Source organism: Dermacentor silvarum, chromosome 3, assembly GCF_013339745.2.
Source record: "Dermacentor silvarum isolate Dsil-2018 chromosome 3, BIME_Dsil_1.4, whole genome shotgun sequence".
NCBI lineage: Eukaryota > Metazoa > Arthropoda > Arachnida > Ixodida > Ixodidae > Dermacentor > Dermacentor silvarum.
In genome coordinates this window covers 6133544-6160314 of record NC_051156.1, presented here as the reverse complement: position 1 = coordinate 6160314, position 26771 = coordinate 6133544, and positions in this window count along the sequence as shown.

The following is a 26771-nucleotide window of genomic DNA, read 5'->3' as shown; positions in this document are numbered from 1 at the left end:
TAATTATTGTGGATGTGTCCAAACAAGTGTTCATAAATTGCGGCTTTGCAAAGCTAACATTTAGAATTGGCAAACTGTCGTGTTTAATTTACTGGGGAGCTAACTGTTTCATTTTATTAGCAATATAATGATACGGAATTCTATGCAGAAAGTTATGATAACTTATATGAGCAGGCAGTTCGTTCCACTACCATAGTGATATTGGAACTCGGTTCGGCCAGTTTGGTTGTTATTATGCATAAGTGCAGGCAGTTGTTTTCCTTCAAGAGGAAAGAATGTCTTCTGAAATAATATTATCAGAAGTAGGCGCTCGCCTCATAGATTCCTAGGTTTGATCTTTGTCTGGGGCTATGAAATTCTTCAATACCGTTTTTTCAGGCACGAACGGGCACCTCAGATAGATGATTCCATAAAAAATACGAAAGCACCAAATACAAACAATTTACTTCGCGCGAAGGCTGATGTGGCTGGCAGTGCTTCACGCCCGAGGAACAGCTACGTGGTCTGAGCGCTTTCCCGCGGAAATTGTGATTGATTGGACGGCGCTTCGCGACTCTCGCGCCCAGGCCACAGAGAAGATGCCGGGCCGGGTCGCCGGTTCCCCCATCTGCTTCTTGATTTTCTTTCCTACGCACGCGCAAGCACAAACACAGGTTCCCACTCTTTCGCAACTGAATTTCACACACACGAACAGGCCAGTGCCTAACTCTCGCTCAGCGTTCTTCGTTTAGTCTCGTTTCTTGAGGCAGAGCTGCTTCATTTTATTTTGTTTCCTTCTTCATGTGCAGCAGTTATCTACGGCAAAGCAAGACTATTAAACTCTTTTCCTTATTTGGCTGTTCTTCTTTAGGGTAAGCGTGCACTCCTAGCAACGAGCAGAAAAGCATTACTCCAGAGAAGAGGCTTTCGAGTACATCTTTTGCAGAGGCTTTGCCGCTTCAATTTCGATACGCGTCACAGAGATAGAGACTCGGCATCATCAGTAAACACAGTGTCACGGACAGATCAATGTTACCATGGTAACTATTTGTTCGGACTATCACCACTAGCGCTGCATCAAGCCATAGGGTCAAGAACGATTCCAACGGTGTTGACGAAAGGTGCGCAGTACTGCAAAAGAGCAAAATACAGACTAGCAAGTCGCCAAATTGCCGGTAAACTTTGCTGCAAAGTCGCTAAAATTTTCGTTAAAATTTGTGAGGTTAAGCAACGTAGGCGTTTTTGGAACAGTATAATATACGTTCGCATGGCGTAAATCATTTACAAAACGTGTCACGTTTGTCTAGCATCCGTGTCAGCGATGAATAAACAGTTCATTACCCAGCAGTGAGTTTTTACTTTACGATTTTACTTTTACACAACTATGGACGATGACAGCAGAGATTTAGCATTTACCCTCAGGTTGTGAGGTTCCAATGCTGCCTGAATTAAAAGCACACAAGGAATCTGACTTTCCTAGCACGCAAACGCACTTGATTCACATTATTCAAGAAAGTGTTCTAGTTTTCTAGGCTCCTTAAAGGATAACAAAATTCCGCAAGACAAAGAAGGTTACATGGTAGCAAGGCGATGACAATTACGCGTTCTTTAGGCAAGTCACATGCTACGCTTCCACCCCTTGGTCTACCTGAAGGCTAAGACCCATTGAAATCTTCTTCGTAAAGAATATAATGAACAAGGAAACACCCATTTTATGAGCGAATCTGTGAATTCTGTGAAGGCTACCATCGCTTCATCATACAGAGCTACGCGTCATACAGCCAATTTCGGCCACATGAAGTTTTCGAATAATAAAGTGGGTTCTACAAGCTATTTTTTAATCAACTTACTTAATTTAGATGTGGCTAAAGTGTCGCTAATTGTTCTGTCACGTCACTAAAAACACTCGCCGGTCGGTAAATTGAAAAAAAAGTCTCTAATAGACAAAAAAGTCGCCAAATCTTCTGACAAAATTGTGAAAGTGGGAACGCTGCGGCCTTAACGTCTTTCTAGGCTCTTAACTTAACGCGAAAACACTCAACATTTACAAAGGTCTCGGCGGATATAGTTGTACCCGATATGGAGAAAATGAAAGACTGCAGTGGAAATGCACGGAAGATGAGTCAGTCATTGTTGAACTACGAAAGCGAGTTCATCAGTGCGAACAGTGTTCGCGCACATCGAATGTTGATATAAAAGGGCGGGTTGACAAAGTAAATGAAAAAATTACTGATCTAGTAAGTAACGTTGGAAATGTCATTGGCGAACCCATTTCTGCTAGCAATATAAAAGTGTGTCACTACGTACCGACGCGTGAGCAAGGCAAGACGAATAATATTGTGCACTTTCAGAAGAACCAGAAACGGGACGTTGCCATGGAGAAAGCGTGCAAGAACTTCTATTGGGAATAGTCATGTGCGCATTATCCAGCGAAGTACAAATCTTTGTAAATGAGGATCTCTGTCCGATACGGAAGTGACACTGAAGAAATGAAGAGTTTTCGCTCGTAAAGCACCGTCCAGTCCAGTGGTTCGCATTTAGTCAGAGTGTGACCTTGGTAAGACTGCCTAGGTTGTATTTATATAATCCTACGCTGTCTCTTATTGTGCACGCGATGCTATATCAAGAGTGCTGTCGACCGTCTAAACTTAAGCTTTTGGTGCAGTCGCAGAGCACGTACTCTACCATTCACCTTAATGTACATTCCACCGATCCTAAGCTAGATGAGCTAAGCACACTTTTTTCGGAGTTCAATTTTCTGATCGAAGTAATTATGTTATCTAAAACGCGGTATCGCCGAAAAAGTGATAAGGTAATTATGATTAACTACAATCATTATTTCATTAACCGAAGCGGACAGCGTGGTGGCGCAGTGTCAATGCATGTTAAAAATGCATTATTTGCGACGTAATTCATGAATTTTCGTGCGGCACTGCTGATTATGAGGCGCTTTGCTTAAAGAACGGTATGAACATGTACGTGACGCGTTACCGCACACTTGTGGCGATTTAAGAACTTTCCTAGAATGTCTAGAGGTATTTTTAGGAATATTCGAGCCTTCATCGTTACGACATTTTATTACGGCCGCGGCAGCCGCATTTCGATGAAAGCGAAATGCAAGAACGCCCGTGTCTCGTGCGTTGGAGGCACGGTAAAGGTCGCTTGGTGGTCAAAATTAATCCGGAGTCCCCCCCCCCCCCCCTACGACGTGCCTCATAATCAAATCGTGGTTTTGGCACGTAAGACCCCACAATTGAATTGAATTCAACATTTTATTGGGTGGCGACTTTAACATAAAACATTTAAACAATTGTTCTAACTCGCGTAAATCCAATAACTAAATTCGTGTGGCTACAGTAATGCCATTACTAGATCAACACGTTTCATTCCCTTCTAGATCTCGTTAGAGTAAGCATAGATACTGACGCACACGCAGCTGGCACGGTATGCACTCGAATAAGCGACCACTGCCCTGTCTTTATTGCTTTTCCCAACACTACTGAAAAAAAAATTACCGCGATAAAGTAAGCATAGATCTATGTCTAATGGAAGCAAGAAGTTATTCCGCACGCGCTTATTAGGACAAGATTGGTCCTCTGTCTACGCCAGGACAGATACGAATGAGAACTATCGTGAATTCCTATCCATATTTTCTAGCCTTAAAACGCATCTTTTCCTTTGTAAGCGCTAAATCTTGTAGAAAACCAAGGAACTCTTGGGTAAGATGGGAGCATATAAAAATGATCAAGAAAGAAGTCGCCTCTTTAAGACGTTTCTGCTTACAATGATACTAAGCACTTCGAAGCCTTTACAGTTTCATAAACGAACGAACTGCCGAATTAAGGTAGGCAAAGGAGTCGTGATATCGCAGCCTTTTTTCTTACATCTATGGATGGCACCCAAACTAAGTTTGGAAAGCCATAAACCAGGCAATAAATTTCAAAGCTATCCACAAAAATTTAACAGAAATAAATCTAAATGGTAGTAACCTTTCTGGTACGCCATTGGCTGACCATTTCAGTGAGCGCTTCACTAGTGCACTGCAACCCAACGGTACTTTGGAATTTATGCAGAACGCAGACTGCGATTGCATATCAGAAAACATATACAACTTTTCCCGCACGTAAAGATGAAGCAGAAATTGTACGTACATTTCTTTGCATAAGAACATTAAAGCTATGGACGTTGACGGATTTCAGGTGGACCCGATCAAGTATGTAATTGATCTGCTCGTTCCTTGTTTAGCTTACATGTTCATTCAAGTTCTTCAGGCAGTCTGTTCCCAGAATCTGATGGGAATTTCAAAAGGGTCTGCTATACTTGAAACCGGGGACAAGAATGATACTTTAATAGACCCATATCAATAATACCCGTTTTCTCCAAGGGAATAGCGAAAATAATTTCCGTCCGCGTGAACTCTTTTTTTTTCTTCTCAAGCACAATGTACTTTCGGATTGTCAGCACGGCCTTCAACGTGGAAAATCTACGCAGACTACATACACTCTTAGCTCAAAGAGATCATAAATACAAATATTGAAAAAAAAGCTTACACTTGCTGCCTCATTGACAACAGCAAAGCGTTCGATAAGCTAAACCATGACATCCTTCTTGGCAATCTAAGTGCTTATGGTGTGCATGGCGTGGCTCATTCACTGTTGTATTGATATTTGTCAGCCATAAAACATTGTGTCGCTATTACTGAGTGCCTTTATTCTTGTAATTTATTATGGGACCGATGCTCTTCAACAGCTTCATAAATGACCTCCTCATTCAATCTCATTTGTTAAGAATAATGACGACGCCCCATTTCTGCTTTACGCAGATGACACTGGACTGTGTTCCTCGACAAGATGCAAATGAAACTGTTGCCAAAGTCCAAAGCGTGCTTTCGGATGTCATGCAGTATTTCACTACTATTAGGCTGCGTATTAATAAAAAAAAGAAAAATGTGCTGCTCAGATCCAGAGGCAGCGAGGCCAAGGTACACCAGCCATGTACACTTGAGGGCATGCCTGTTCAGATCACTGACAAACATAAAATTCTGGACGTCACTTTTTGTACTGATATGGCATGCACGTGTTATATTGAATCATGGAATAAATCATTATCACGAGCGTCTGGCTTTCGGTCACGATGTAGACACTTTCTTCCAGAAAAACCTTAAGTCCAGATTTATCGCTTTTCGAGCCACATAAATTATTGTTTCTTTGTCCCGGGCACCACAACCTTACATAATATTGAAACCATTTTTCTATCACAAAAAAGAGCACCATTTTGGTAGATTGCGAACGTCCCGCGCAATAACTCCGCATACACATTGTTTTCTCGTTGTAAAATAATTAGTGCAAATCATATGTATAATTCTAGTTTACTTTATTCTTAGTTATTTGATAATGAACAGTTTACAGAGTTTACTACAAGATTGTCTGAAATACGCCTACAACACAGTGACTTGCGCCCCCGCAGCGCCGACATGGTGGCTTGTTCCACGTTGGCGCACGGGCTATTTATTGCAATCCCTTAGGTTCACATTGCCCTCCTTGCTCAACAAATGTCAAAAGAGAAACGTTGGCTTCGCTTTATGCAGCAGAATACAAATGAGGGAATACTTTTTAACTATTGGTGAATGTTCTTATTTTATGTTGTCCTACTATCATTAGAATGATAATCGCTAGGTTTATGCATTGCGGTTATTGTTATTTGAATTATTTTGTTATTTGTGTCCTCGTTAGACATTTTACGTTCGCTTAATGAACTAAACATTTCCTGAATGTATGTATTAATTGAACAATTGCCTTCGTCGTACTTGTAATATGTGTTCATTTTTTATTGCGTAATTCTTTTTATTGACTTCCTTTATCAGTGTTTGCCCTGTACATTTTTACACATCTGGTCTGTAATACCGCTCTCGTATGTACTGGGCCCTCCGGCCCTGGTTTGCAACCGCTTTTCGCCTGAAGAACCCCCAGTTGCTGCTGGAAATAAAAAAAATGATTGATTGTTGATTGACTGATTAAATAACGTGGTCCTCATTCACCTAATGTGTGTTCAAAACTTTAAAACGACCGCCGAAGGAGACTGAAGACACGTTGAGGAAAGTGAGATCTCGCTGCAGTTTTGACGGCGGCAGAGGAGCGTGCTCCAGCGGTTGTGAAACGAACTCGAGGAAGTTCGCTCCGACGTCGACAGGCGACGCTGGTTCAGCAGCTCTCCCGCTGTGCGGAGCCGCTTTCCGGCTCTTTGTTGCTGAATGCGGCTGCACGCCAATTAAACATCTGTGCACGAATGGCCGAAATGGCGAATGCTGTAGAACAAGGAAACTCGCTGAAACCAAAGTTTTCAAAAGGGGATTTGTCTTATTCATGGTAGCAAGCGGCAGCAAAGCAGTTGCTGGCACTGTCGAAGAAAACGGCCCTTATGGTAACGTTAACTTCAGCAACATTACTTGTTCTACCACCAGTTAATCACTTCAAGCCTTCATCTTCTTGTGAACCTCTCTTGTATCGAATTGATGAATGCGTTTTATTTTCTCTTGAGATATGCCACCGCCTGTTCACACGTAGCTTTAATCATTAAGATTGTTTGTTTGTTATCGTTTGGCGTAGCCATCAAAAATAATTTATTTCATTGGGATGCTACACCCGCTATTCATTATCGAAGAGGAAGAAATCCATGCCGCATTATAGAAATGCTTACTATCTCTCCTTCGATAATAGCGATGTAAGAATTGACTTCCGCGCGCTCCTTTTAATTTTGGGGAAGTTGCGTACGAAATTAAACGAAAGCAATCGAATATAAGCTACCATCGCGCAGTTAAAGAACAGGGCATATACCTTGTACCTGTCGTGCATTTTAGGCCACATTATTGACTCCTTTGTTTGCAGTAACCGTACACATTAGGATAAATGTAACGGCATCGCAGTGTTCTGAATTACTTCTTCCTATTTTACTGTAGTCGAACTATATTGTTATACTCTTCGTTAAATTTTTTAATGTGTTTGCCTAGTTCTAGTCATTATAAGCAGTAGATAACCTTTGGAGAAGTAACGCTTCAGTTAACGGCAATAATTATACTGCATTACGTTTCGCAGCGTCAGGACCTAATATTGTTAAAAAATCGTAGCATTTGGGTTGCTGTGATAAGTCAACAAATGTTGAAAGATTATTGTTGTGACATAAAACTTTTAAAGACAGAAAAGGGCGTTATCACACCAGTACAATGCGAGAAAAACCACTCGATAGACTCGTTAAACTCGTTCGATCAGCACAAGCGCGGTATTCGGGACGACAATCACTTTTTTTTTTTCTTTTCTCGGTTTGGTGTCTTGCGATTCAGGCCATTTTTGTGGCTGCTGTGTAACCGTCGATTCGAAGTAAAGATAATGCTGGGCAATTATGTGTAAGCCCTTCATTCACTAGCGTTGTTGCGAAGTTCTAAATGACTTGAGAACATTGCATCATGCAATGATGTCATTATTCAGCATGGCTGCTTTCAGTGGATCAAGTACACGTGACATCTGAGCGCTGTTCATTGTTTACTAATAGCTGAACAATTCCACTGCAGTTCGCACAGTTTTCTGCGAACGCCGCACATAAATGCTCAACGTCTAGCATGCGTAGCAGTTGTAGTAAATGTCACCCTTTCCCCATCCATGCATGCAGCTAATTCCGCGAGATTTGAAGATTACGAACTGGTTGTAGACATTCAGCTTTAGATTGGGTCCTGCTGCCGCAATTGCTACCATAACGGCTCTAGGCATGCCAATACGTTTTCAAATGCAACACTTCTGAAAAACGTACCTGGATCAGATCATCTCATCTGGTTCCAAACTGTAGGCTTCGAAACTGAAACAAATCAGTCAGTGTCACCATATGACCACGAACGAGCGCACATGTAAACTACGGGCTCCAAGTAATATAGGAATTGTTCTGAGGCTGAACATAGCTTTGGAAAGTTTTTTTTTGTTAACTAGAAAGCATTATATTGTCGGCGTCGTGCTGGCTGGGTGCCGTCCGGAAGAATTTCTTAAGTGAGGCCACTCACTCGCGCAATTCAGTCTGCTCGCTGCCGTGTCGATACGTCTGCCCCGCTTATGGCACCGAGAAAAGCGCTGTCGTTTTCGATGTGCTGATTGGCAGATTCAACAGGTGCGCGGGACAATGTGTCGGCATCGTCCTGTGTGTGACCTGACTTGTACGCGATGGTCTAGTCGTATTCCTGCAGGCGCAGGCTCTACCGTGCCAGTCGTTCAGAAGGGTCTCTTAGGTTTGCCAGCCAGCACAAGGAGTGATGATCCATCACGACCTTGAATGGGCGGCCATACACTCTTAGCACGGTAACGTTTATGGTAACCTATAATTGTGAGTAACTTATAACATAATGGTTACTCGGTGACTAAAAAATTTTGATCTTTGTGTTTTCGTGAATTTCCGTCGTGGCTAGAGGTTACATGTGCCGAAGCATATATTTTAAAGGTTACTGCAACGCCAAATGTCTTGTAACCTTTAGATTGTAACCTCTAAACGAGTTGTCATTCGTGGCTTAGGGGACCTACTGAATGGATTGCAAGTTTACTTATTATTGTGTCGCATTTCGATCCTGATGGGGTGTTTTTAGCCGGGACTAACCTATACAATATGCTGTGCGGCCGACGGAATGAGGCAGGTTGGACAAAATTAATATTTTATTGACACCAGTGGAGATCTTTGGTTTCGCAATGTAAAAAAGAAATTTAAATATTGTACGAGCGTATGCTCAAGAGAGATAGCAGCAATTCATTCGTCACTGATCTCTACTGCATACGTGCCATTATAATCTAAAAGGAAGCCACAGAAACAGTGAACATACATCGGAGAATATTGTGACAAACGATGTTGTGGCATGAATTATCACTGCGGTTCAATGTGATGGAAAGCCCCCCGCTAACGCTGCAGGCATTTTAGGCTGTGGTATAAAACATAGACTTGTGTACCTGCACAAACACTAAGAACGGATGCATTATGGTGATTGATTGTATATTTGTGCCCAATAATTTTTATTATTGCCTTGTGTATCAATGCTCTCTATATTCGCGTTTGTTTTATATTCTCCTGGAACGCAACACCCACTAACAGTGGGAGCACACTGAAGGTCGCACGTGGGCGCACGCTAAAATACTGTAAAATCTCCACGACCGACAGAATCAAAGCGTAGAGCAGGCCGAATAACTAATCTGCAGGGCGAGAAAGATGCTTCGTAATCAGACTTACTTGTACACTGCAACTGAATGTTTGGCCAGCGCGCTTTCTTTTTCTTCTTTTATTTCTTTTTTTTGTATTTTTGGCGTATTAGAGGGAGTGGTTTCTAAATTACAGCAAATGTTGGGTTCATTAGAGAACGCCAGACACGCACCAATTTTGCCCGCTCACTAACACGCGAGAAAGACGCCGTTTCATTCACATGACAGCGGGCGACAGCCGCTCCAGTACGGTCTCGTAGAGAGATGAACGTGCGCTCACGGTGGGAGGCCACAATGGCGGCCGGCCAAATGAGCAGGGAGAAAACATACAAATACAAACGAACAGCAGCATCCTGAAGCATTAGAATATTAGCGTCCTGATATATATGGTCCTGTGATACTTTGACGGAACTGTAGTTTGAGTATTATCTTTAGTTGCGCTAGATGCGGGGCGTAATCAAACGCGCTTCAGCTTCAGCCAAACTTGAGCGCTGTCATATCTCCTTCGCATTGCGCAGCTCTCGCGATGCATGCCGGGAAGAGTATCGTCGGTGGTGTCGTTTTGAAACGGTCGTGTCGCGCTTTGTTTCATCGCTTTACCCACGTTTTTACGCTCTCCGATTTGGTGGCGTGCGCTTACCAAGCGTGTTGTGTGTAGAGGTGCAAAATTTCCGGAAATTTTGAGCAATCGGAAAAAAACCTATCTTTTCATGTTTTTTTCCGAAATTTTGGAAAAAATGGAAAAGAACCAATTTTATTGAGCATACGGTCAATAGTTTATTACCAAATGTCAAAAGCCTTAACTCTCATTATGTAAATAACAGAAGTGAAATGCTTTCTGCCTTTTCACAAACGAATGCAGGGCATAACGAATCGAAGACCAGCCAGAAGCATCACCGCGAACGCGTTCCGTTCTCTGTGAACGGGTGCGGCTCCTCCTACGGCAGTTAGAACAAAGAACACTGAAATGTCTCTTCGGTGGCTATTTCGTCGTGGCTTCGACTGTGGAAACATGGATCAAGATGTCTCCCTGACCGTGAAGTGCATTCACACGTCGGAAATTGGCCGTACCATTGCAGAATCTGCTTCCACACGGCTTCATATGCGGACTTCCGCCCCAGGTTGCACAAGTGCACAAGGGAAAATCAAAATTTAACAATAACGGGCACCAAAACATGAGAAACCGCACCGGAATGACGAAGCCACGCTGACGCTGTAGCTGACATTATGTGATATGGCGAGTGGTCAGCCGTCGTTTGTTGTTTCGGTATCATGTGCGACGTTTCGGTTTCGCGTTCTGCGTTTCGCTTTCACGTTCAACGCTGGCTGTTGCCTAAGTTTTATTTCTGCACGTTTTTCCCCGCGGAAACTGCGCCGAAAAAAAACGGAGAAAAACCTGTTTTTTCCGAAATTTTCCCGTTTTTTCCCGCACTTCGCATCTCTAGTTGTTTGTCTGAGTAACTCGTGACGGGTGGTACAGTTACTAAAAGGACTCCTAAAGGCGCGCGCGCCGCTGAAAAGAAGCCATGACGCCGGGCGTGGAGCAGGGACATGTTGGCGTGCTGCGTGGCCGCTGCGACGAGTGGCATTGCCGATGGCCAATGGTACAAGTTCTTCGCTTACCTGAGAGTGGTGAGCATCGTTTGTGTTGTGACTGCTGTAATGAGTGCCGAAGACAGCAATAAATATGACCCAGGTAAGCAATGCTTCCTGTTCAACTATTTATGTGCTGGTGTGTGTCTGTCGTAAATTTCACCGTCAATTCATACTCATGCACGCACTGTTCAGTTTTATTTAAGGGAAGTACTTGCTCGCTTCATAAACACTGTTGTTTTAATATTTTTTATCATTATCAGTCACCATGTTGGTTATTCTTAAATCTCAAGTTTATGTTGCACTTTTGTGCGCACGCACAACATTGACCTCATGCACGGAACTGGTGTTTTGTGCTGATATTCAGTTTGCAATCACTTGATATTGCGTTTTGAGTGTTGAACTGTCACATTATTGCGGTGTTGTGTTTTGTACTTGTACTGGAGGGGAGTATGAACTGACTTGAGAATTCATTTTTGTTCAGTTTTTTAATCTTTAATTTTTATTGTTACGGACATTTTCTCGACAGACGAGTATATTCACCTTAGGCGTGTTTAATTATTTGTTCTGTAGTAGTTTTTCATCTGTTTGTGGTTTATTTATGTCTCTTTCATTACATGTTAATAGCTGTTGTTTGCAGGGCGACGCTAACAAGTAACTATGAGATTGTAAGATTACTTTTCTGTCGTTGTAGGCTCCACTGCAGAACAAGCAGATCGGAGAATTAGCAACTGACATAATCGCACCAAAGAGACATGATTATGCTCGCAACAGGGATGAGATCGTCCTCCTCGTGGAAGTCTAAAACTTGTATGTATTTGTATTTGAACATATTGTACACGAACCTTCAACATTTCGGTTTTTTTGCCCGATTCCTCGTGATGTTGTAGAAATTTGTGCTGCCAGGGAGTGCTGTACTCAGTTTTTTTTTCATTGTTGCTTCATGGCCGTGAAGAAGAAAACTGACCAAGGCAAAATGTAATTTTGTGAAGAGAAAGCTTTGAGTTACCTTGTCTTGTATATGCAAATAAAGTAATCATGACATTTTCCCTAAATGTTTTGTGTCAGCTTTCCTTCTTACAGCTGCTTCTCACGTCATTACCAGAATGTGGGTGCTGCCATCTCATACCTCTATAAATTTTTTTCGATACAAGAGATATTGCTTGCAGAAATGCGTATTCATTCTGAAAGGTGCCGCCTTTTCAGATGTGCTTTCCGCTTCTGCAAAATATAATTATTAGAAATCTCACTATCCTGTGATGATGACATGGTACTTTTTTGCAAAAAACTTTCAACATGGTCTGCAGCAAATAAATATGTTGCAGGACGAACCTGTATACGATGAATTCACCTGTATACAAAAGCAACATACTGTGTATTTCATCAATTACTTTGTGTCTTGCACATTTAATCCAAAATTACCAAGTATGTGCCAGCTGATTTCAAAATGTACAACTGTCTTGATGCATCGTGCATTCTATACTAATTCCTGCAAGCTGCCTTGCCTAAATGACCTGCGCTGTAAAATAGCAAGGTGACAAAGGTATAGACGTTAATAACCAGTCTGTCATTGAATATTAAAAAAGAGAATTTGAGACGAAATGTTGATTTCTGTGGAACAAGTTTTATAGTCATCGCAACAGAATTTCAGCAATAATCATTAGTACGAATTGCGCCAATAAACTCGAATAATCATCATTAGTACGAATATTACCAATCTTTGACTGATTATCATTTTAAATAAACAATCGTTGTTAACGGCAGAGCTGGTCAAAAAACACTCCATATCGGATTGCTGGAAGCATTCTGCCACAGAATAGTTTCAAAAACACATACTGCGAACATGCTATAAAATGCATTGCTGTTCCAGTTGAGATATTTACAGAATTTTGCCGCAAACATGCCATAAAATGCATTGCTGTTCTAGCTGAGATATTTACAGAATTTTGCTGCAGGTTGTGCAGAAAGAATAACTGAAGGAGCAACTCACTTAATTGCAGATTCAATTTCTCTAAATTGGTGCCAGGCACAATTATGCCAAATCGGTATTCTTTCAGTACTGGCTGCCTTCAATATGCAATTACATGTCCCCAAAGAAATGAAAAAAATCTAATTAGTAGACTTTTGTCCCCAAATGTATTGTCTATCGCGCAAATGCTGTCTGTCGCCGCTATGAAGTTTTCACAGCAATAAAATGTTATTTTGTCTTAAGACCTGAACACGTCGTATTTTTTAGTTTTCGACAATGGCATGCCACAAACGCAGACAGGCTAACCAAGGTTGGCACAGTGCCAAGAACGCTGCTGCGTGCCGACGCCGAACGCGTTGGAGGCTAGCCGCTCGATATCAATCGGCCAGCTCGGCTGTGTCCTGAGCTTTGCGCGGCCTAGTGCTAGCTTTCGACTTTTTTTTTTCTCCTGGCTAAGCGCACCGCAGAGAGAAGAGAGAAGGAGATTATAGTTGGAAAGGGTGAAAGATTGGGTTAAAGTGCAACGCGACAACTGTCTCTCAATAGAGGACAAAACAACCGCGCTGCAAAGGGGGATGGAGACTGAAAGATAAGAGAAGACAAAGAGGTCGCAGGCGCAGCAGCGGAAGTAGCAGCAGCAGCATCATCTAAGGCGCCGCAGGCGCGTGTGGTCAACGTCGCACGCTGGAGAGAAAAAAAAAATGCGGGGGTCGGAAAGGCCGGAAGCTAGCGACGAGGAGACCGCGTGCATGTGCACGCGGTCTCCTTCTCTTCCTTCCGCCTGCCATGGCTACGGCGCGGCAGTTTCTTGGCACACACCAGAAATTACCGCTGGCTTAAATAGCTTCGCTGGTAAAATTACAGATGCAGCTGAACACGTGCTGCATATAAGTGTTTTCTTTTTCGAATATAAAAGAAGCCCGCGAATACACGCGAAGTGCCTCGACCGGCCACTCGCGCGGCAATTTTGCGTGTATTCCCGGCCTTCTTTCACGCTCGGAAAAACACTTTTATGTTGAACGTATTGAGCAACAGAAAGCTGTATCGGTAGTTTTTCATGTTGCTCTAGAATGTTCTCATTGACACCTTTTGTGTAATGATAATATTTGAGATGTTGAATAATTATTTATCCTACTTAATTATCTAACTAGGCGGAAATACAAAATAATCTGAGTATCTCCAAGCGTCGGCAAACAACATTGCATCGGTTCCGACCAGCTACCTACCATTTGCATATTTTTAAAGTTTAGCCCAAGTTAGCTAAAACACCCTGTATAGTGTCTTCTTTATGAGGCGGGTATACGAGGGGGTATTTTAGGGGCTGACGCAGTGAATAGTTCTGAGTTCGTTTAAATAAACACCTATGTGGTTCGAGGCATCGTCATGCAGACGGTCGTTGCGTGACGATGTTGCATGACGAAGCTGCCTCGAAGAGGCAGCCGGGCAGCCGAAGCTGCACTCTAGTGCCTCGAGTAAGTTATAGCCATTCCAAATGGCACTGTAAGGGACTCCATGTTTTGTATTCGAAGTTGTAGTGAACGGAAGGATTTCGCGAACACTGCGCGCCTCGTCATCCCGGTCATATTGATTGTTGGTTGCTTCCATCGCGGGATGTGTCTACCATATGCTTCATAAAGACCACTTCAGGCCACTATGAAACATTGCATGGCATGTAATGGCTTGGCTCCTGATCCTAACCACGAACCTTTTTTTTTCGGGTGATTGCTATACATACATGAAGCACCGTCGTGTTAACAGCCATGTAGAATGGTTTTTTTGGGCGGCAGTTTTGGAGAAAGGTGAAAGTAGTAGCAATTTTTTTCTTTCGTAAAACATGCACGCCTAACTCTTTGTTTTTACGCATTACTGCAAGTACCCACTTTTATTAGAACAACGCAACATTACCCGCCGGGGTGGCTCAGTCAGCTAAGGCGTTGCGGTGCTGAGCACGAGGTCGCGGGATCGAATCCCGGCCACGGCGGCCGCAATTCGATGGAGGCGACATGCAAAAACGCCCGTGTGCTTGCGTTGTAGAGCACGTTAAAGAAGCCCAGGTGGTCAAAATTAATCCGGAGCCCTCCACTACGGCGTGCCTCCTAATCAGAACTGGTTTTGGCACGTAAAACCCCAGAAAGAAGAAGAACGCAACAGGGCAATACGAAGCTTGATGAAAGCTTCGCAGGCAGTATTCTATTCTAACGTACTGATTTATATATAATGTTGACACCAAATACCAATATTGCTGCTCTCTGTAAAACGATACGTTTGTCATAACTAAGTACTAAATGAATGTTAAGTTTGGAGCGAAGCGTCATACAATTACAACTTTCCGTACTCAGTTTGCAGACATTTGTTAACTCAATATTTTTTAATAGACATGGCGTACCTCTGCGTTGCAAAAGCAGTAACCCCTGCAACTCTATATAGCTTCGATATCCAAGCAGTAAATTTTCACGATTCACGCAGTTTCGAAAAACAGACTGCACTTTAGGCGTGACAGCAGTAAGCAGCCAAAACATCTTCGAGGAAGTACGGCTGGCGCGCCCCATACACCGAGCATGCACGAAGCGAACGAGCGTACGCGGCAGCCGAGCGAGCCGGAGTGAGCGGCGTCCTGGCCGTGGCGCCACTCCAATTTCTCGCCGCTAATAACCCTGTTTGGCGAATGCGAGGATGCTTCAACGCCGACTTTACCGCGCTGCAGGAGCAAAAGAAGCAGCAGAGGCTCTTTGTGACCGCTTGTCAAGGGTACGGTCTCACGCCTTATTTGACATCCTATGGCAGCGGACTAACTCAAGAGCAACCTAGTTAGGTCTAAAGAAACCTCGTGTGCCCAGAATTTCGCAGCCGCCCTAGAAGGCTTCAATTCACATATAAGCCTGAAGAGCCTGCAGTACTTGACGGTAAGTCGTCACAGAGAAAAGAGTTTTTTTGCCGCTATCGATCGTATTACCAGCGGTATCCGACGGCGATTTGAACAGCCTGGCATGGAGCACCTGATTAGCCTCGGGCGCATTTTGTCTGTCGCTACTGAAGGTCGAAACTTCACGGCAAACTACCTAAATGAGCTTTTAGGAGCACACGCTGCGGATTCTGACATCAAGAGGCTTTCAGCGCAACTCGTGCTTCTCCCAACGCTCCTGCGTGACGAGGGTCCGGCTGCAAGTGAACGCATTTTACAAATTCTGCAGGGGAAGTCTGCAGATACGCGTAGGATGATGGACCAGGCTGTCCGGTACCTGCAACTCGTATTTTCTGTGCCTGCGTCAGCTGCTTCAGGAGAGCGATCTTTCGCTGCTCTGAGGCGAGTAAAAAACATTTTTGCGCAATCGAATGACGCAGAGGAGGCTGACACACGATCTCCTCCTCCTCCATGTGCACAAGAAGAGCGCTGCGGAACTGCACTTGGATGCCATTATGAAAGAGTTCGTGTCTCCAACGGCAGAACGAACAGCAACCTTCGGCCTCCTTTGACAATCCCTCCTGCCCAACGGCCTCTTGTCATGCTGCAGCCATGAAGCTCGTCAATCGGCGATAATAGCTTTGTACCTAGTGCCTACTTTCTTGTCTTCTTGTATCACATTTGTGTGCTTGTGTCAGTTTACATTTGCTTCACTGCGGGAGCGAATGGTATGAATATTAAAAATGATTTTTCGCAGCTTTCGAACCCATTTTGTCATTTGGGCGGTCTGCGCAGGTTTTCAGTACTTCTGAAGTTTCCATCCATTTTTAAAGTGTACACCAATGCAGAATAAGCGAGGATGCAAATATGTAAAATTGAATACGGCTGAAATCAATAAAACAATAATAATTGATCGCATTAAAATTAAACTAATTTGTAAAATAATAAAATGTAATGTAAATAAATTAGAATTGACAAATATTGAGAAAAAAAATTTATAACACAACATACAAAGACGAGAATACTTGCCCCCACCCTCCCAAAAACGGTCCGAAGTCCCTGAATGCTGGGCAAAGAAAGAGTGAACCATCTCGCATGAGAAACGTTCTTACGGGCACCTATAGCATCGCAGGGCCTAAGCACGCTATGCAACTCATGCATGCTCGCGCTCTAAATCCCTGCAGAGTGATTAGGCGTGTTTTCCCACGCCTAGTCCCTGAATTCACTCGCCGCCAAGACCTCTCACCGGGCAAGCACAAAGGAAAAAAACGGCCCACTCATGCGCAATTTCACATCCTGCATAACCTTACCAGCGACGACTCACCCCTAGGCATCCATTGTGGGGGACATCCGAACGTCTCCCTCATCCCATAGACGCGGCCCCACTCCATCCTTTTACCCGAATTACCCTCCCACACCCTCCCTCCTAATCCAGGGTGGATGACTACAGCCGCCGGTTATCAGGACCAGTGCTACATGGCTGCATACGTCAAGCAAGCGTTTCAACGTGCGGTCAGATCAAGAGCGGCCTGAAAATTTCAGTGCAGTACCATGTCGGGCCAAGCCCAAAGTGGAGCGGCAGGGGGCACTGGACTAAGGGCCCCCTCCAAATCACACGGTTCGGGGAAAAATTATTTCTTTCTGTCTCTTTCATAACTTGCACCATCAATGTGCGGCACGTATACAATCCCATTGGCGAGGCTCCTAGTCATGCGAGCGTTGAGACACACCTGGAGCGGCTAGCACGAATATTTAATAACCAAAGCAACGATTTTAATAACGTGTCATTAGCGTTCCGTAGAAGGCCCCATCTTCGATACCTTAACTACAGGGACCGGGGGCTCCTGACGTCACACAGCTGTCCCTATCTCGGAGACCACTTCATAGACACATGGTGCGACATCTTAATAAAAATACAGGCGGAACGTGAGGTATGCACGACTCTTGAGGAGCGTCGCTAGGGGGCAGAGCAGAGCTGACGTGCGTCGCATGGGCTCCACATTCGACAAAGCTTTTCCAGAACCAGGACTGCTTTTCTGGTGCCAAAAGTGGTCTCTATTGAAAGATAACATCTCGCCGAAGCTACCGGTGAGTGCCTAAAACCTCATCCTTCTTGTGGAACTGTACAAACTTAAACTCCGGGTGAGCGGGGGAACGCCGCTTCGCTAGCCCTAACGCCACCGGCACCGGCGTAAGGCTCGCGCACGTACGAGTCTCTTCGGCAACATGGCATATAAGGTGAGCGGCATGGATCTCCCCGCCGCAGAATTCAACCCGGAGGAATGTAGTGAAGTCCTCTACGCCCTAACACGTTCGCCTAGGCAGCAATCCAAGGAAACCGAACGAACGCAGTCAAGCAAAGCGGCGTCCGCTGACGGAACGCAAGCAAGCAAAACGGCGTCAGCTCCAAGCGTTCCCTCAGAAGTCGATGGGACTGCTGCTGCGCGTCTTCGCATAAGACCACTGCCACGGTTGCCAGTCGATGACTTCATGATCGTCTTTCGTCCAACTTCGGGCGTCAAACTGGCCCAATACAACGACGGAGAGTTAGGGGCGGCTGTACTCGCCAATCGCGGACTGCACTCTGCGGTTGCTGAGGAGGACCTCATGTGCACCAACCTGCCCAAGAATATCTTTACGGTATCTATTTCCTGCACAGACCGAGTTGCCAACTACGCCAAAATCAGAGACCTCACGCTACGCGGCAATAAACTGGCATTCCATGCATACATAGCTCCGCCGGACGGGGCACGACCCGGAATCGTCTACCGTGCCTAAAGCGGCGAGTCGCCGCCGGACTTGCTCCGAGAATTACGTAGGGCGAATGCCCTCCTACCAATTGTGCAGGCCCGGGACATGGGGCGTACCTCCCGCTCTGTGCTCATCCACTTCATGGCCGAGGAGCTTCCACCCTCGCTGAAAATCTTTGGAATCCTTTACGCCGTCTTCAACTTCCGCCCGAAACTGGAGGCCTGCGTAAACTGCAGACAAGTCGGCCACAGACTCGATGTATGTCCGCTGCCGAATCGCCTCACCTGCCCAGGCTGCGGTCAGGAGCACCCGGCGAACCACCCCTGCACTCCGGAGTGCGTCGTCGGTGAGGACGCCCACACGACTGGTGACAGGGCATGTAAGAAACGCTTCCAACGTGGAAACAGTCGTCCTTCTCGTCCACGACGACGACGACGACGACGGCGGCGGCGGCGGCGGCGGCGGCAGCAGCGGCAGCAGCGGCGGCAGCAGCAGCAGCAGCAGCAGCAGCAGTAGCAGCAGCAGCAGCACCGCTCCAGTAGAGCACACTCCGAATTTAGAGAAAATTCTAAAACTCAGGAGACTATCTAACGTCTAAAAAGAGAGAATCAGGAGTTAAAGCAACAGTTGGCTCTGGTGCTGGAACGTTTAAGTACACTGACAGCTCTCCCCCCAACGCACTCTTCATCCCTATCTCCACCTCCTCCGCGGGGTCTGATATGGCAGCCCAATCAGAGACCGATCCCACAGATTCCACTCCCTAACCCGCAAAAAAGAAAAGAACGCAACCGCCCGAATCCTCGGATGAGGACCCCAAGTGCACGAGTCTAAAAATCCGTAAAGAACACAGGGAACTCAAACAAAAGGTTGACCTAGGCTTCTCCCAAATCGTAGAACGCTTTAATAAGATTGAGAATATTCTCGATATGCTCGTTGCTCAGCTCCCCCTCTTGTAAGCTGCGCCACAATCCTCCCCCCCCTCTCAAGCGTTTTCGCAACCATAACCCCCTCCTGCACCCTTGCCGCATCCTACCCCTCTTCACTCTGCATATGGCAATGGAACTGCCGCGGATTAAAAAAGAAGAGAGACAATCTCTCATTTTACACACAGCAGTCCACACCCGCCCCTGATGTCATCTCCGTACAGGAGCTTTTAAAAGCATGCAAACTCCTCGGCTATCAGGCTGTATACTCCCATCCTACTTCCCCGTGGGCCACCACATATATCCAGAGGAATATCTCTTTTATAGCTCACCACCTCTCCGACCTTTACTGCGATTGCATTCTTCTCGAGGTCCTCCCACGTCGTTCAGGAAAAGCCACATATTTATTTTAAATATCTATTCTCATCCTAGAGATGACCTCACTGCCGTATTCGAAGCAATTGATAGGGCCATCAAAATGGCAAGCTCCGCTCCTATAGTGGTAACGGGTGATTTTAATGCACCGCACGTAGACTGGGGATACAGGAGAAACACTCGCAAGGGCACCAGCCTCTTTCAATACATTCAGCGAAATAGGTGCACCCTAGTCACTGATTGCACGTTAGCCCCACGCATTGGCAAAAGTGTGAGCAGAAATACCACCTCAGCTCTTACTTCTACTAAAAACGTTCTACAAGCTAACTGGACGCACACAGGAGTCAACCTCGGCAGCGATCATTATATTCTAACAATTACGCTACCAGTGTGCCAGTTTACGGCCAAAGTTCCACCTCAAACCTATTGTAGACTGGGACAAGTTCCGCGAAATCCGTCTCTCAAAACCGGCATAAGGAATTCAGAATTACAAAGAATGGGCTTCTAATTCCAACGGGACGTAGCTCTTAGCGAAAAATTAGGCCGCAGCAGAACATACCTGCGATCCAGTCGATAGTAGGCTACTCCACCTATGGGAGGCCTATCAGAATATGGAGAAACGATGGCTCAGGCAAAAGCATAATCGCAAATTAAAAGGAAAATGGCGCAAACGCTACAGCTCGTCACCGAACACGCGGCCGAGCTTTCGTCGCAGCAATGGACTCGGATATGCAAACGACTTGACGGCACTCTATGTAGGAAGAACTCGTGGTCCCTCCTTCGCCATATGTTAGACCCGCGCTCCTCGGGATCGGAAAATAATAAGCAAATCACCAAACTCCTATTTGAGGTATCAAAACAAGCGCTAGACCTTGAAGCTGCTCTTAAAGCCACATACTTCCCCGATCTAAAACAGGAATCAATACCGACCTATACAGGAGCCCCCAATTCAGACTTGGACGCCCCCATCACAGAGGCGGAGGTATGGGCCGCACTAAGCAAACTTCGCACCACATCCGCACCAGGACTAGATGGAATCACTAACAAAGCACTCCGAAATTTAGAAAACAAATCATTGGCCGCTCTCACCAGTTACATGAATCAGAAATGGGAGCAGGGCACGCTGCCCCAGGAATGGAAATCAGCTAAGGTGACTTTCATCACCAAAAATCGCAAGTATTTAGGCCTTAAGAATATGCGACCAATCTCCCTTACCTCATGCACCGGAAAACTGATGGAGCATGTGATCCTAAGTCGCCTTAACCGCTACATGGAGAAAGAACAACTCTTTCCCGCCAGCATGCTTGGCTTCCGAGCGGGAATCTCAACTCAAGATGTCATGTTACAGCTTAAGGAGGACGTGCTCAATCCCGTTTTTCCACACATTACTAGAGCCATCCTTGCATTGGACCTGACAGAGGCGTTTGATAATGTTGCTCACTTCGCCATTTTACAATATCTGAGCGACATTAACGTGGGCTCTCGCACGCACCGGTATGTTTCTGCCTTTCTCAGCAACAGGTCATCTGCCTTCAATTAGGCACATTCAAAACCAACTCTTTCACGCTAGAAAGCAAGGGAACGCCCCAGGGAGCAGTTCTGTCCCCGTTTCTTTTCAACATTACTCTTATCCCATTAGCGCGGGAACATGCCAAAATTCCTTCTGTAAATCACTCCTTGTACGCGGATGGCATCACCATCTGGGCCAATTCCAGCAACCATGGCGAAATCGAATCAAACCTACAGTTGGCCGTTGACACTGTTCTTAAGCACGCCAATTGCATTGGTCAAAGCTGCTCGGCGGCTAAATCAGAACTCCTAGTGATGGACCTAAAAAAGCAGGATATCTCTAACATTCAAGTCACACTAGATGACACTCCCATCCGCAGGGTTAATAAAATCAAAATCTTGGGTCTCAATATTTCCGACAATGGCTCCAATGCTGAAACCATAAATTAATCCGCAGTGCGATTCTCAATACAGTTTCACTAATTAAGCGCATCTCCAGTCGTCATTGCGGCATGCGAGAAGCAGACACATATCGCCTCGTTCAGTCCTTTTGCCTTTGAAGAATCACCTACTCCATTCTTTACCTCTACCTGACACCCACGGAGACCGAGCAACTCAACAGACTCATCCGCACTGCCGATAAAACTGCTCTTCATCTCCCTAAATCAACGCCCACAGAGAAATTCCTTCAACTAGGGGTGCACAACATCCTGAGAGAGCATGTAGAAGCGCACCTCTTATGTCAATATCAAAGGTTATCAAATACACAAACTGGTCAAATACTTCTGCACCGACTCGGAATCAACCTACCCGGTCGTACCACGGCCACGCGCTCTCCTCCCACTGCTGTTAGCAATAACCTCTGCATTATGCCACTTCCCAAAAACACTCACCCGGAACATAATCGAGCAAGACGGGAAGGTAGAGCCAAGGCTCTGCAGAAGAGCTACCCTCCTCATACACCGGCAGTCTATGTAGACGCGGCTGAATATTCAGACCGGCCAGCTTTCGCATTAGCCGTTGTAGACGGATTCCAAAACCCCATTGTCGGTGCGTCGATTCCAAATTTGACTGAATCCCTAGAAGCGGAAGAGGCAGCAATTGACTTGGCAACTGCTCACTCCTCCGCTAAGTATATTTTCTCAGATTCAAAAACCACAATCAGTAATTATGCCAATCGCAAAATCCACTCACCGGCTGCTAAAATACTCGAATTAACTCCTCCTCTACTCACCTTATCACCCTCCTTTGGGTCTCTGCACACAGCGAACACCCAGGCAACATGGCCGCTCACACCCAGGCCTGAGCACTCGTCAACCGGGCTGAGAGCGACCCGACTTCGTCTCGCAGTGCCAGAGATCGACTCCTCAGCTACCATCAGCCTCACCCTGTTTTACAGAAATTCCCGCCTAATCTACCACCACCGCATTAATCTCTTCCCAGAAGTGACCACGCTTTGCGGCGCAGACTTCAAACGGCCACAGTTACGACCCCTTTACTTCTGTCCATTACAGCCCACGTTGAAACGTCTCCTCACTGCCACTTGTGTCCTAGCACCAGAGCCGACTTTGACCACACCTTTCTAAATTGCCCGAACAAGCCCAAGCTCCCATGGCGAGGGTGACAACACCAGGAGCGATGGCTGCTCTGCGCAGCTCGCAACCGCGGTTACAGCTTCGGACAGTGCGCTGTGATGAGGTTATTTCAATGAATTACTCGCTACTGAGGCACAGCCTCAGCGCATGAAATGACGAAGCCGTTCGTCACCACAACAAGGCATTCGTTAAAGAAAATACAGCGAAAAGAGAAAACAAAACTCGGCAAACTAATCACAAAAACAAAAGAGGAATAAGTGTAGAAAAAAAGCATAAAAGTCAGAAGGGGGCCTACAGTTTCAAGGTTCGCACTGGAGCTGTGGGATGGGCCAGAAGCGGTGACGAAACTAGAAGCCGTCGAAGAAAATCCAAGGATCCAATACGACACCAAGGATCCCATAACACCAAGGATCCAATAATGCAGGAGGAAGTTCCGCAAGTTCCACTGTGTACGTTGGGAACATGGATAGATAGCCTTGTTACGGTAGAGGTCTTCTCAGCGGATACCAAGTCCAAGGGCTTCACCTCTGCGACCGGTACAAGTGCTTTATTGCTCCCACGTCGGTCGGCACCTTATCATCAGGCAGCCATGATCGACGCTGCTGTGAAGACAAGCATAGTGGAGACTGGCAACAGCAGGACGCCCTTGCGGCGTTCACCAGCCGGAGCTCGGGCACGGCACTGGAGACGCTGGGCCGCCTGGGTCGGACGCCCTTCCGACGTTCGCCAACTGCAGGCTGCAGGAAGAAGCTGGTTGTAGCGTCGATTCCAGGTGGGAGCCTGGAGCGGCCTTAGGCCAGGAACTCGACTGGCCGCTACTCCCGCACCTTGGTCATCTTCTTCCCCTTCTTCTTCCACGTCTCCCACGATGGCTGTCGCTTGCTTGCTTCCTTGCTTGTTGCTCACGTCAGGCACTTACCCGATTCGCTATCGAAGTGTTAGCATCGTTCGAGAAGTTTCCCTAAAGTGAGTAGACTTTGTAGAGAGTGTGAACGGGCTAAATATGGTGCGGTAAAAGTGGTAACATGAAAAGAAAATGCGATGAAAGCGGTAGCATGTTAGCGTGAAATGGCGCATGCATCTTACTACTAAGTACTGTGTAAGCAGATTGGTAAATGCAGACCGTTCTTGTTTTACGTGCCAAAACCAGTTCTGATTATGAGGCACGCCGTAGTGGAGGGCTCCGGATTAATTTTGACCACCTGGGGTTCTTTAACAGCTCTAAAACGCAAGCACACGGGCGTTTTTGCATTTCGCCTCCATCGAAATGCGGCCGCCGCGGCCCCTACAAATGGCATTGCAAACCATCGCCATACGCGTGAAGCATCTGCAATGAAGCTAGCTAGCTAGCTCTTCGAAGAATTATCAGGCGATACCATGGATTACATTGGGCTTGGAAGGTTAGGATGGCTGCTTAGGGGTATGCAGTGATAACTAATTGACAACTTTCTCAATTAAGGAGCCCTCCTAAACTGCAGGTACTGTGAGAAAGGATTTTAGATGCGAGAGCATCTTATGCTCGGGGCAGTGTCCGAACTGCGGCGTCCGCACCCATACTGCGCATGCGCAACTCTCCCCCATTCTCCTCTCCTACGCAGGTGCGCGCTTTCCTCCTCCCCTCTCCGCCACAGGTGGGGCGCAGCAAATCATTGCATATAACTCTCTCTCTCACTCTCTCTCCCTCTCTCTCTAAGGGTACACGGGTAGGCAGCGCAAGTGTCGCGGCGCAGTATAAAGCGCGCGTTCGCTGTGCTTCCGTCATTCTCTCTCTGCTCAACGATGTACGAAACCCATGAACAACGTCAACGTCGGCGCTAGTTGCAGCGGCAGCGCCACCACCGCGGAGCAGAGGAAGGCTCGGAAAGCCGAACGTAAACGTCAGCGTCGGCAAGCGCACCCCAAACTTCGGGATCGTCTTCAAGATACCGCGAGCATCGACGCTAGGAATCGCGTACCATCTCTAAATAAAGACGCAACAACCCCGTACAAACGTCTCCTCTCTTCTCAATACATTCTCTCACTCTAACTTTCATTGGGTTGTGTTGCCAAGTGAAACGAAACGGAAACTCGATGCGCACCCCCCGCAATGCTTTCGCATCCCCACCATGGTAGCCCGTAGGGTGAGATGATGTGATTTTTAATTCATAAAGGGCACAACACTCGTAAAGGGCACAAAAGCCTGACAGTGGGCAGGCGCCCTGTCAGGCTTTTAGCCTTTTCGCCGGTCGCCTAGGCAACTGTATATGTGTGTACATATGCATATATGTATTGTTGGTTGCCTGAAATAAACTTCAACTTCTAATCGAACAAATTTACGCGTAAAATAAATCACGGCAAATACCGTAATAGAGCTTCTTCTTCTTCTTTCTGGGGTTTTACGTGCCGAAACCAGTTCTGATTATGAGGCACGCCGTAGTGGAGGGCTCCGGATTAATTTTGACCACCTGGGTTTCTTTACGTGCACTACAACGCAAGCACACGGGCATTTTTGCATTTCGCCTCCATCGAAATGCGGCCGCCGCGGTCGGGATTCGATCCCGCTACCTCGTGCTCAGCAGCGCAACGCCTTAGCTGACTGAGCCACCCCGGCGAGTTGTAATAGAGCTGAAGAATAGAATAAGGCACAAGTAGCACAAGACTATGCGTTAACGTTCATTTATGATGATGAACTATAGGAGCCCTACGAGGACGTTGAACTGGCAATGACAACTGTCATGGGTGGCTTTATGTGAAATTGGGGAGAAAACAGGCTGCCTAAACGATAAATTATAATTACTGCATTGGCCCCAAATAATAGTTGACATGTGTTGGTACAGTCCGTTGAAAAGTATTTATTCTAAATAACGAGTACCTTCTTTATTACTAAATGGTCGTCTCCCAAGCAAATGGGGAAGAAGAGACAACTTGGAAAGCCTATTGCTCTATGCTTTGAAATACTGCTTTTTTATTAGATAAATAAATTTGGTTCTTTTACTTGGCAAAACCAAGATAATATTACGAGGCATGCCGTAGTGACTCTGGTTTAATCTTGACCTCTCGCGGGTTTTTGACGCACACCAGCGATTTCGCATTTCACCCCCGTCCAAATGCAGCAGCTGTGGCCGGGATATGATCCTGTGACCTTGGGCTTAGCAGCGCAATGCCAAAGCCACTACGCCACCGCGGCGGGTGTGGAAGAATGTGTTGAAGAGCATGGCAGTATAGATTTTCACGACATGTCGGGAATTATGTCAGTAAAGTTTTGAAACTTCAGTCACTCTATCTGAAATTCACATTCGTTTTTTGAAATACGTCAGCTCACACCCAAAAGGATGGAATTTGCATTGGTTCACGCCTGGCCACAGTCTTAAACTAAATATTTCTCGCAAGCATCGACAAAACAGCCTTTGTTCGCTTTGTCACATTGACTATCCTAAAGTCTTTATTAGATACAATTAGGTGATCGTCGATGCGTCGATGAGAATCGAAATGATTCTCTCAAGTTAGATGGATACTGAAAACATGATATTCTATCTCATCGCAGTGATTATTAGATACAATTAGGTAATTGTCGAAGTGTCTAATCGCTGTGATGAGATAGACTCATGGTTTCAGTATGATATCAGTAAGCATGATATTCAATAGAATATAACCATTGATTTCAGTAGAATATCACTAAGCATGACATTCTATTTCATCGTAGTCATTATTAGATACAAATAGGTAATTGTCGATGTGTGTAATCACTGCGATGATATAGAATATCATGATTTCAGTATCCACCTAACTCCAGAGAATCATTCAATTTTCATTTGATAACCCATGAGTTATCTGTAGGTAATCCTATTAGGTTTTGATATTTTGCTTTCATCTTTAATCCTCAGAAGACTTGATGGTGCCACGTAGCACCAAACGTGATCTGCAATCTATTTGTCATGTGATGTGATCTTCCGCGACGTGAGTAGCCACGTGGCGCCA